The sequence below is a fragment of the Notolabrus celidotus genome, chromosome 19 (assembly GCF_009762535.1).
Source record: "Notolabrus celidotus isolate fNotCel1 chromosome 19, fNotCel1.pri, whole genome shotgun sequence".
Taxonomy (NCBI): Eukaryota; Metazoa; Chordata; class Actinopteri; order Labriformes; family Labridae; genus Notolabrus; species Notolabrus celidotus.
This window is the reverse complement of record NC_048290.1, coordinates 2680703-2692831: the sequence shown is the minus strand read 5'-3', so window position 1 is coordinate 2692831 and position 12129 is coordinate 2680703. Positions and strand designations below refer to the sequence as shown.

The following is a 12129-nucleotide window of genomic DNA, read 5'->3' as shown; positions in this document are numbered from 1 at the left end:
TTAATGCATCGTGTTGCTGTTTTGCGCCATTAATGAACCTACAGAGTGATGCTCAATTCATCTTTGTGAAATGAATGAATGAATGAATGAATGAATGAATGAATGAATGAGGGATCAGAAGAGGCGGATGATTAAAAAGAGGAGGCATTCATATCCTGGCAGTTGATTTCAACAACACTGGATCCTACATTTCCCATAATGCGCCCATAAGGCTTGTTTACCCCTAATGTCCACTTACTGTCTGTTGAAAATCTTAAAGGTGACATATCATGCAAAATGTTCTTTTTAATGGTTCTCTACCTGAAATATGTGTCCCTGTCTACAAACCCCCCGAGAATGAAAAAAAAATACATTCTGCCCCTGTTCTGATTTCTCCACCTTTCTGTAAATGTGTGTGAAACCAGCCGTTTCAGACTTCCGTGTTTTTGTTACGTCACAACAATATCCGGTCTGTCACGGAGTCAGAGCTCAGAGCTTGTTCAGCCCATAGACTGTATAAAATAATACTGAATCCCTCCCCGTTTTTCATTACCTGCACACATGTGTGCTAACAAGGAGCTTAGGAGGGAGGCATGCTAGTTGTAGGCTGTCTTACAACAGCCGCTTTTTTCATCAACATATATTGGTCTAAGAGGTCCCCAAAACATGTATTAAAAGTTTATGCTCAAAATAAACACTTTGAAATCAGATTTTGGTCTGCCTGAAAAACCCTCTTCTTCAGTCCTCCTCAGAACACTCTGTTTTCTCTCTGACCACGCCCCCTCAGGAAGTGGACGTGACCTCGGCTCTCCAGCTGTTGATCTAATGTTTACATGTTGGCTGAATATACACGGCTGCTCAGAGATCACGTTACTTCAACCCTCTGAATCTGATCCAGAATCTGATCCTGACGGAGAGGCGCCTGCAGCAGGACCTTTCTGAAGGATTGGTCACAGATTTAGTGTTTCTTGTTGTTTTATTTGTCAGTATGTCGACGTGTGTCTTGGTACACAGCTACGAACATGTAGCTATGTGGCTATGCTAACTAGCGCTAGCACCTATCCATGATAAATAAAAATCATCCACTAGATCTTCAAATCTGCAGACGTGGGGAGTCAAACCGACCTTTGTGTTTATTAAGACAGCCTACAACTAGCATGCCTCCCTCCTAAGCTCCTTGTTAGCACACATTTGTGCAGGTAATGAAAAACGGAGGGGGGATTCAGTATTATTTTATACAGTCTATGGGCTGAACAAGCTCCGAGCTCTGACTTCCTGTTACAGACCGGATATTGTTGTTACGTAACAAAAACACAGAAGTCTGAAACGGCTGGTTTCACACACATTTACAGAAAGGTGGAGAAATCAGAACAGGGGCAGAATGGATTTTTTTCATTCCCGGGGGGTTTGTAGACAGGGACACATATTTCAGGTAGAGAACCATTAAAAAGAACATTTTGCATGATATGTCACCTTTAAAGTGAGAACTTGTTGGAGGCTGATGTTATAAACACGATGCTCTTGAACGCAGCTCCAGCTCGTCATATCGTCCATATACCCTCCTCTCCGTCTCCACACACTCTCTGCTTTTATTTGCATTCACACACAAACACTCACAGATCCCAGTTGTAGCGTTCTGGACCAACATCAGTGGACCTACGATTATAAAAGAGGAATGTTGGCACTCCAACCAAATTACTTACTGTGCTAGAACCAAACAGTGCGTGTGTGTGAGCCAACAGTGTGTGTGAAGTGAAGGTGAGAGTGGAAGGTGGTGGTGTGTGAGACCACATCGCTACGAAAACGACCCCGAGGAGAAAGCAGGGAGGGATTTATCTTTCATCTCTCTTTGATGCTTATTAGTTATCTCTGAACAGGTAGCCCTCAACACACATAATCAACATACCCCTCTCTCATTAGTGCTAATGGGATAAAGAGAGGGCGCCCGGTTTGTTTTATGTGTGTGTATGTGTGTGTATGTGTGTGTGTGTGTGTGTGTGTGTGCCCTGACTGACAGCCAGCCCAATGCAGGCAGACTGTAGTATATTAAACACAAGCGCAGATTGTTTTGCTACAAGAACTGTAACCCAACACAGTGGTTTGTCTTGGCAGGGCATCAAAGAGCAGGCCGGTAGGTACAGTGTTAGTCCAGGACAAAGGGGGCATTGTTGCAGGGTGAGCTCTGCTCTCCCACTGTTGCTTTTCTCTGAGCTTTCAGCTGCTCTGTGAGCAAGGAGGGAACACCAACTGGTGTCTGGTCACCTGGGAAAAAAGGAGAGAGGATGTTGAAAGCAGTTTTCATTTCTGTCTGATTGACTTTACTGACGCGGGACATTTGTTTTTTCAAGAATAAATCTGGTATTTTTAAACCAGGGCCTGATATCTGGTGTATTTTGGGCTTGTAGCTGGAGATAAAGTAATGTGAGCACTCAGCAATCAGCCTGCTTTCTTTTCCCTGTGCTCCTTTTGTAGTACACTACCAGTCAAAAGTTTGGACACACCTTCTCATTTCATGTATTTTAATTGTTCCAACATTGTAGATTAATACTGAAGACATCAAAACTAGGAAATAATCTGGTTTTGCCATAATCTGGATTACAACAGTAGTCAAATAGGGCTATTCATTGTGTACTAACCCTACCTCTGAACAACACAACTGATGGTCTCAAACACATTAAGAAGGCAAGTCATTCTACAAATGAACTCTTGACAAGGCTCATGTTCATTAGAAACCATTCCAGGAGACCACTTCATGAAGCGGACTGAGAGAATACCCAGAGTGTGCAAAGCTGTCATGAAGGAAAAAGGGGGCTACTTTACAGAATCTAAAATATAAAACATATTCTGCTTTGTTTAACACTTTTTGTGAATTAAATAATTCCATATATGTTCTTCCATAGTTTTGATGTCTTCAGTATTAATCTACAGTGTTTACAATAATTAAAATAAATACAAACCCTTGAATGAGAAGGTGTTTCCAAACTTTTGACTGGTAGTGTATGTGTTTAAAAGAGTTTAGTGTCTATCTGTTATAGACATCTCCATGAGCGCTGACATGTTGCGCTGACTAGAAGAGTCTCAGGACTGATTTCGCTAACCAAAACTTAATAATAATAATTGTATTTGTAGACTACTTTTCAAAAACCAAGTAACAAAGTGCCTCACATGGGCAGCAAAATAAAACAGGCAGTTCATAAAATCACACAATTCAGGATAAAGAAATAAAACATATTTTAAAAGACATAAAATTCCCCTGAAAGAACTCTAAATGAATAAAACTCATCTAAATATATTTCTTAATATGGTTAAAATAAAACAAAATAAAATGAATATAAAATCAGGAAAGGCTCTACAATGAAAGTATGTTTTCAGAAGCATCAAACTTATCAATAAAACATAAAATATCCCTCATTTGTTTTTATTTTAACAGTTTGACTTAAGTTCCATCAGTTAGCATGAAGGAGGCGGGGCTTATGACATGTACCAGAGACAGCCAGCAGGGGGAGCTCTACATTTTTGGGCTTCACAGTCGGTGAACACTTATGGTGTCCAATTTAATAAACAGTCTGTACGTGTGTTTTCACAGCAGGAACCAGGGTCTAAATTTAGTTCCTGGGTAGTTGATCGAGTACGCTCCAAAGATCCAGGAACTTTGGGGGCGGGGCCTGCAATGCTGAATGTTTCTGATTGGTAGAGTTCCTTCAGTGTTTTTATTTCACCTGCCATCCATAAAAAGATCACACTCACTTGATTTAATTCGATTGATTTAATAACCCCTGAACATTCAACCTCTCTGAGTCTGATAGTGTGAATGCGTCTCCGTAAGAACCCGGTGTTACAGTCAGAAGAGTGACCCTGTAAACTGGCGACCTCCAGCTGAACGTGTCAGTGGGTAGCTGTTGAAACACAGATGGAGTCCTTGGGAACGCTTCCTGGTTTAGTTACTGATTAAAATGTCTTAATATCCTCATCAGATTAATATTTAATGATCATCTAAAGATGTTTAGAGTTCCTCATTGGAGCTTTAAGTGGCAGAGAGATGAAAACACTGAGTTTGATGTTTTGATCTGTAGGTTAAAATGTGACGTGTAGTAAAAAGACAAACAGTCATGTCCACCCTGTAAAACTCTAGAGTTGCTCTTCTCCTGCTGCCTTTTGGTCGGCTATTGTGTCTCACAGCTGTTATTTTGATCTGGATCAACCAGTTCAAACACCAAACGTACACAAACTAACCGACAGAGGCTCGGTAGGCTGTGCAGTGAGATAACATCATGTTTATACGGGGTGCTGGTTTAGCTCAGTCGGCAGAGAAAGAGCCTCATGTAGAGACAAAGTCCTCGCTGCTTTGCTCGCTGCCGCTGTGACCGTTTGGTGCATCCCGACTCTCTTCCCCACGTTTCCTGTTTCCCTTCAGCTGACCCGTCCAATAAGGTTTAAATACAGGGGGGTCACCTTTTTACCCTTTTCCTATCATTCTTTGAAATCAATGAAGAAGTGTTTCCTGGTGCATCTGATGAGGGAACTTGAGGTACTCCTGTTTCCTCTGTGGATCAGCAGCCTAAATGTGCTGTGTGGCGTTTGAGTGAAAGTAAGAAAATCAGGCACCTCACGGCAAAGTCTTTAACGTATGTTGGCATGTAGAAGAGTAGACCCCAAATATAAGATGATCCCAATATTTTTCCAAGTTTTTCAAGGGAAAGAAACGTCTTTATTCAGACTAATATGTTTATAAACTCTGTGTGAGTGTTTCTGAGAAATAAGAGATGTATTCAGAGTAGTAGAATAGGAGTGGAGTAGAGTAGAGTGGAGTGTTGTAGATTGGAGAAGGGTTGAGTAGAGTGGAGAAGGGTTCATAAGGTTGTAGTAGGGTGGAGAAGGGTAGAGTGGAGAAGGATGGAGTAGAGTCGAGTGGAGGGTTCTAGAGTGGAGGAAGGTGGAGTAGAGTAGAATGGAGAAAGCTGGTAAAGAGTAGAGTAGAGTAGAGTGGGATGGAGTGGAGTGGAGTAGAGTGGGATGGAGTGGAGTGGAGTAGAGTGGAAGGGAGGAGGGAGGGTGGAGTAGGGTAGAGTGGATGGGAGGGGGGAAGGGTGGAGTGGAGTATAGTAGAGTGGATGTGAGAAGGGTCGAACAGAGTGGAAAAGGGTAGAGTAGAGTGAAAGGGAGAAGAGAAGGGTTGAGTAGAGTGAAGAAGGATGGAGTGGAGTAGAGTAGAGTGGAAGGGAGAAGAGTGGAGTAGAGTGGAGTTGAGAGAGGTGGAGAAGAGTAGAATGAGTGGAGTAGAGTGGAGTACAGTATAGTAGAGTGGGATGGAGTAGAGTGGAAGGGAGTCGAGAATGGTTCGAAGGGGGGAGAAGAGAGGAGTTGAGAAGGGTGGAGTAGAGAAGGATGGAGAAGAGTAGAGTGGAGTTTAGTGGAGTGGAGTACTGTGGAGAAAGGTGGAGTTGACTAGAGTGAAATAGACTACACTGGAATAGAGTGGAGTGGAGTAGAGAGGATTAGAGTAGGAGGAGGAGAGAAGGATGGAGTGGAGTAGAGTGGAGAAGGGTGGAGTAGAGTGCATTATAGTCAAGTAGAGTAGAGTAGAGTGGAAATAAAACAACATCACAAACAGTTTGATGAATCCATGTGGATTCAGAAGAACTTCGATCGAGCACATTTAAGGATTCTGTTTAACCCTCTAATGCTCACTCTCAGCTGAACTGAACCACTGACCCACTTCATGCATAGTTTTCCGTTTACATCCTGAAGTATGTCAGAGAAAGTCAACCTCACATTTGAAACACTGGAATAAAGCTTCAAACCTCCCAGGTGAAGGATTGGATGTGTCTGCTGAGAGTCCTGCTCTCTGTGGAGCACTCAGACCTCATTTGGGGGAAAATTTACAACATTATTGTGTTTTTTTTCCTCCCAGTCAAGGCTGCTCAGAGTACCTTGAAATCTGGAGTCTCCCTGAAACTGAAATAGCTTTTACATCAGGGCGAAACTATCCTTCACTGCAGCCACATGATATCCACTCTGATACTCCGTGATTGCAGAAAGCTTGGACTTGTTCACATTGACGGGCAATTTACCAATTACTGCTGCTCTCAGTGTACCTGTGAGGTTAGAACCATGAGTCACATCCATCAAAGCAGATCCTTTAGTTTGCCTCTGTTTGCTGAGATGTTTGATGTTGTTGTGAAGCTCTGGAGCTCACAGTTTGACGCTTCTTTTAATGCTACTATTGATCAAGTCTGCTGTTGCTGTGTTTGAAGTGGGCCTCTTTAAGGGGGGAGTTGCTTCATAAAAGACACTACTGAATGAAGTCCCAAAAGCAGTGTATGTGGTAGTCGCCACTTTTGTTAAACCCGACGGGGCATGACTGGGGAAGCAAAACGCTTCCATATGGCTGTGGGACACAGTGTGAGCTGCGTCTGCCAGCGGGGCCTGGCTCCCTCTGCTGTCTCTGGTAATCGCTTTCCAGTTACTGCCGTCTGAAGATAATGACAGAACTGCACTTCCTGATATTTTATCACTTGTTATCACATACTTATATTCAGAGTGCAGAGTGTGTGTGGGATCGGGCTTTAATGATACAGGTGGAATGACTTAAACAGAGCCGTTAAAATCAAGGTGCTATCACGTCGCACACATGATGTCCCTTTACGGTGTGTCATTAGACTAACTACTCTATAATGCTGCCTTGGAGGTTGTGTTTCAATCAATCAATCAATCAATCAATCAATCAATCTTTATTTGTATAGCACCAAATCACAACAAACGTTATCTCAAGATGCTTTTACAAACATAGGAGGTCTAGACCACACTATGTCAAATTATGAACAGAGACCCAACACCAAGACAGGCTAAGACTCAGTCTGACCCCACCTTAATCCATCATGAGCATTGCACATCGCAGTATTTAGCTAGTTACAGTGGTGAGGAAAAACTTCCTTTTAACAGGCAGAAACCTCCAGCAGGACCAGACTCATGTTAGACAGCCATCATGCCTCGACCGAGTTTCATGTACTTGCATGAAATCTGGTTGTTTTAGTCAGGATTATGCTCAAATATATTTTCCCCAAATACAATTAAGTTCTCTATTAAGAGCCAACCTTCAATTTAGTAAATTCCTAGTTTATTCCCATTTATTCCCATAAATTCCCATGGAAAGTTCCCAACTTTGAAACTTCCCAGACTTTTGCAACCCCAGATTGGACTAATTTTCCAGTTGTCTTAACTCAAATTAAAGTTCCGACCAATCGACTACAGAAAGGTAAAGAAGACGCTCAGACAACAGTCCAAAACAGCTCATAAAATCAGTCCTCCTCACGGGTTAATGTCCACATGCCTGTGTTGGTTACACTTGATTTATGTTGAGCGGTTTTATGCAAGCACTACAAGATGTAATCTGTCATCTGTGTATGTTTACATCCAGGTGGTAGAGCGTTAGAGCATCATGGCAGAATTAACTGGAGTTACAGGCCCTATTAAGTGGCAGAAGCTTAAATACAGGCACATATGACTGACATATTAGGCCTACGATGATAATAAGCTGAATGTGTTGTTAGACTGATTAGTTGTTCTGGTGCTGACTCGTGAGGGCGATGACATTTAATCATTTAACCGACTAAAGGCGCCCATCCCGAGACCTGGAGAAAGCATCTGTGTAGCCTCATGGACAGGGTAACCTACATCAGACACTAATTATCCTGCCCCAGTGGCCTTACCCCCGTACGCTGCGTCACACTCTATTAATTGGCTGCACCTGTCTCTTGTCATCGGTCATAACCCAACGCGTTCGCAGGGAAAGGTTGCAGAGATCAAGAAAGCATTCGGCTCTGCTTTTGTGCAGAAAACTGCTTGAGATAATCCAGTTCTTGGCAGCCGCGCTGTGTATGTTTTGGAACTGCCAGGTTTACACATCTCTGACCCACTGTAGCATGCCTGCTCCATATGGGGCACTTGCTGGCTGGAAACAGTTCCAGACAGCGATGCATGTCTCGGACGAGGAGGGTTAAGATTTTTTGGAAAGGGGTAAAAAAAAACAGCAGAACTCCAGTTGGACTGAGATCAACATCAACTTCTGACAGTGTGCACTTTTTCTCTGTCTTTCAGGAGAGAAGAAAAAAACACAACCTGATATTTAACTGATATAAATGTCAAGAAAAAACACTCAGGATTCATAACTTTCCCCTTCATAACTATCACAGAGTTTCAAAGGATACCGTCAGTGATTGAGCGCTCCTAAAAGAGGAACCTTGGTCCACTGCGTGGGTAATGTGTTGGCTAGATCACTCTGCTAAGTCATGCAAATTCCTGTGTTGAGGTTGGATTCCTCCACTCCAGCTCACAGTTCTCCTTGGCTTTTGACCAAACCGTGGAGTGCCCCCTGAGGGGAGTTCACCCAGCCATCTTGTTATTCTAGCACATTCATCCACATCACTTGCTCAGTCATTAGACTGGTGTGAGTCCACCATAGCAGGAGGAGCTGCTGCCGGCAGCCTTGTTTTGCACTCACACTTAATAAGACTAAGGTATTAAATGTAACTTTTTGAATATACGTGTGACTTTTCACTTTCAATCACACAGCGGTGATATTTTACCTTTTGAATATTTTGATTCCACTGGTAATTACATTTCCTAAAGTCACTTTACGGCTGTAAAATGAGAATCCAGAGAAATCCAAAAAAGGCAAGTACGCCTGCTTGTGCATTTTGGAAACGGATTGAATTTTTGATGAACCATACAGTCATCACAGTACTATTTTTAAGGCTGTTGAATTCCTGTGTCAGCCTCAGACTCCTGTCAGACACTGGAGTATTAAATGCAAGGTTCTGAATCATGAGAGAGTTCTTGGTCTGCTGCCAATCACTTCATATGCTTTCTTTATGAAAAGTTAATCATCCACAGCTCTCTGGGTTTCACTGTTTTTGAGTTTTCTGAGAGAATGACAGTAGCTGGCAGACCCCGAAGTAGACCCAGACCACAGGGAATAGCACAAAAAAGCTTCACCCATTTAGTTCTGTTTGTCTGGCAACAAACGGCAACATTTCTTTCTCTGCATGGCCTTCTGTTTTTCAAATGACCGTCAGAATGTCCTCTCCTGCTGGTACACGGTGATCCTGTTGATAGATTGATGGATGGAGGGATTGATGGATATGTCTCCATCATTGGCATCAGAAGTGCTGCTTCAGACTGGCTCAAAAACTGCTTTTCAGACTGAGTTATTTTCACTGGTGGTGATGTGTCCTCTACTGTGGAGCCGACGACCTGTGGAGTTCCCCAAGGCGCCATCTTTGGTCCCCTGTTGTTCTTTTTACCACACCATAAACACACACACATGTATGATCCATTGTTATGCAGATGACATTTGAATTTATGTCCCTGTAAAAACTGAGAAAGAAGGCAGTTTTCTGTAGAATCTTATATGTTAGAAATCAAACACTGGATGCCCTAAAGTCAGTTTGGTTTTTCATGTGTCTCCTTTATCAGCTAATACTTTTATTGACTAATCATTTGAGCTCTTTGGAAATATCTGGCACAACCAATTTGAGGCTGAAACCATAGACTGTATAAAAAATGGGCATAGTATCTGGACATCCTGAAGCCCTGTTATGAAGCCAATCATCGGCGGGAGCCATATTGGAAATGCTGAACACAACTTAACTTCCTCTGAGCTAGTGTGAGGTAAAGAGGCAGGCCTTATGCAGCTACAGGGTGCCCACTTGTCAATCTAGTTAGCCACGCCCTTATTTGGGCAAAACTCGTAATTGTAGTATCTTCGTAAATAACAAGATATAAAAAAATTCACCCCCGTACAGTGTGTGCTGATAGAAAAATTAGCTCTTCAGACCTAAACAATTTTTTGAACCAGGCTGTAAACATGTTTATTTCTGCTGTAAAGATCGTCTTCTTTGAATGGGTGTGTATGTGGTTTCCGGTGTTTCTGCAGCCAGCCTCTAGTGGACGCTCCATGAACTGCAGTTTTTAGCACTTCCACATGGGCTTCATATATTAAGACAAGAGGTTGCTGCTTGGCTAGAATAGATATCTGTATCAAGTCTCTCAAATTTCTACAGTTCCCAAACGCCTCTTGAATTGACACTCTGGTTTTTGATTGTTATGCTAGCTGAGGCTGTTGCTGCTTTGTATTCCTTCAATACATCTTTGTTTTGATGACGACTATTCAGGTGACTTAGGAGATTTGTTGTGATGAAACTCAAGGACTTCGTTCCTCCCCTTAAAATAGTTGCGGCACATGATTTGCAAGTTGTATTCTTGTTATTTTCCTCTAAAAAAGTGAAAAACATCCACACCGGTGACGCCATCTTTCCTCATTCCTTAGCTTGTTGCAGTTTCTCTTACTGTGTCAGGATGTGTAGGCTTGTTAATACGTAAATAAAAGCAGCTTTTATTGGTTGTTTCTATTGGATAAAATTGTATCAACAGAACAAATGATAAAATACACTCTTGTAAGTTGATATATATTGTGCATCCCTACTCATGCTGCTGATTTCCATCACAACCTGAAATATACTCCTCAAATATTTCTCAACAAGCTGTGAATTATTCAGTCTAGTCATAAATATGGTCCACACTTTATCCTGAAGTGTGTAAAAACAAAATAATTTGTAGTGTTGTGATGTGAGGGTCCTGGGAGGAATTTGCTGAGCCCTAAGGTGTGTCTGAACAGGTGTTGTTGGGGCTTTTCCTGTCCTCTCTGGCCTCTTTCTCTTTATTGGCACTGCCGCCGTGGAGCTGATTGTTTGGCTGTTGCCTTGGATACGTCTCTTGTTTTCTGAATGGTGGCATGTTATGGCAGGTAGAAAATGATCACTCAGTCCAAAGAGTTCCTCGCTGTGTAATATATGACTAAGAAAACTCACCTCTAACTGCTGCTGAAGAGGCTGGATTGAGTTCAAGGTAAGAGACTGAGCGTTGTTTCACAGAGAGATCAGCTCAGTGAGGCTTCCTGACTCAACGAGTGATATCACCGGACCTTAAATTAAACGTGTGCCTCAGAAGAAAAGGTTTGTTGTCATTGCTTCTTTACTGAGCAGAGCAGGCGACTTCTTCACGTAGGCCAACTCTGACTCTGCCAGCCAGCCCTGCTGCTGCTGGCAACTCTGCCTGAGATTCAGCTGCAACATTTTTCCTTTGAGAACAGAGAAGCAACAACTCTGTCTGACTGATTCCTCATGTGTGTCCTTAGGAGATGCAGGGAAGCTAACAAGGAGGAGACATGACATCAAGAGGGGCCACAGGTCCTGATATTAACAGAGGCACTTAAAGTGAGGATTTGTAAAACGCCTGAAGGCTTCAGCCTCGGATCTTGTCAGAGAATTTAACAAAGGTAATATAAGAGCTGGAACTTTAGAAACAGAGGAGTGAAAGCTCCAGATAAACACAAAAGAAGAGGATAGAAATGTATGTCAGTGCAGAGGAGAAGCAGATGTAAGAAACAAAGGCAGCCATTGTTTGGTCTGGAGATGCCTCACATGTTTCTGGGCCAGGGGCCCAGACCTAGCAGCTTACCTGTGCTTTGTGGCTCTGCAGTAGAATGGGACAAAAACAGAGCTGTCAGGCAGTACAAAAATATTATCATTTCCTAACATAACATATCTGCTCTGAAACTGGCAATAGACTCAATCGTATGAAAGGGAACAATAACGAGCATTGCTGGCCCGGGTTCAGACGAGCGTTTAGCCTTGCATGAGATGGGTTGTAGGCCACCTGCCAAAGGGGACGCTACCTTGAGTCGAGGAAGCGAGGATGTGCCTTGGCCTGCCTGTCATCCAGTTAAAAGTTTTATAAGGGTGGCTGGACATGAAGAGTGCCTGTAATATGAAATGTTGTTCCACTTGAGGAGAGGATGAATAAAGTTTTTCATTACTTCTGTTACTAACAGAGCCTGACAGACGTGTGTTTAAGGTATCACAGGTTGTTTCTGTAATTTATTGCACACAGCTAGTGATGATGTCATGTGGCGTTCATCCAGAGAGCATGCTGATGCTTATTAAAGGTCGGGACTCAAGTCAGACAGACTCGAGCTCAACTAAAGACATGAATCTGATGACTTTCAATCTGACAGAATCATAAAAGAACATGATATGATGATGTCATTACATTAAGTACAGGGAACATCATTTGGACTTGAGGTTGGACCTG

General features: G+C 42.6%; 1 protein-coding gene across 1 annotated transcript in view; it reads left to right on the top strand.

Moving 5' to 3' along the window:
* Positions 1–12129, top strand: part of cwc27 (CWC27 spliceosome associated cyclophilin) — a 35155-nt gene that overhangs the window by 6481 nt on the left and 16545 nt on the right. The window lies entirely within an intron of this gene.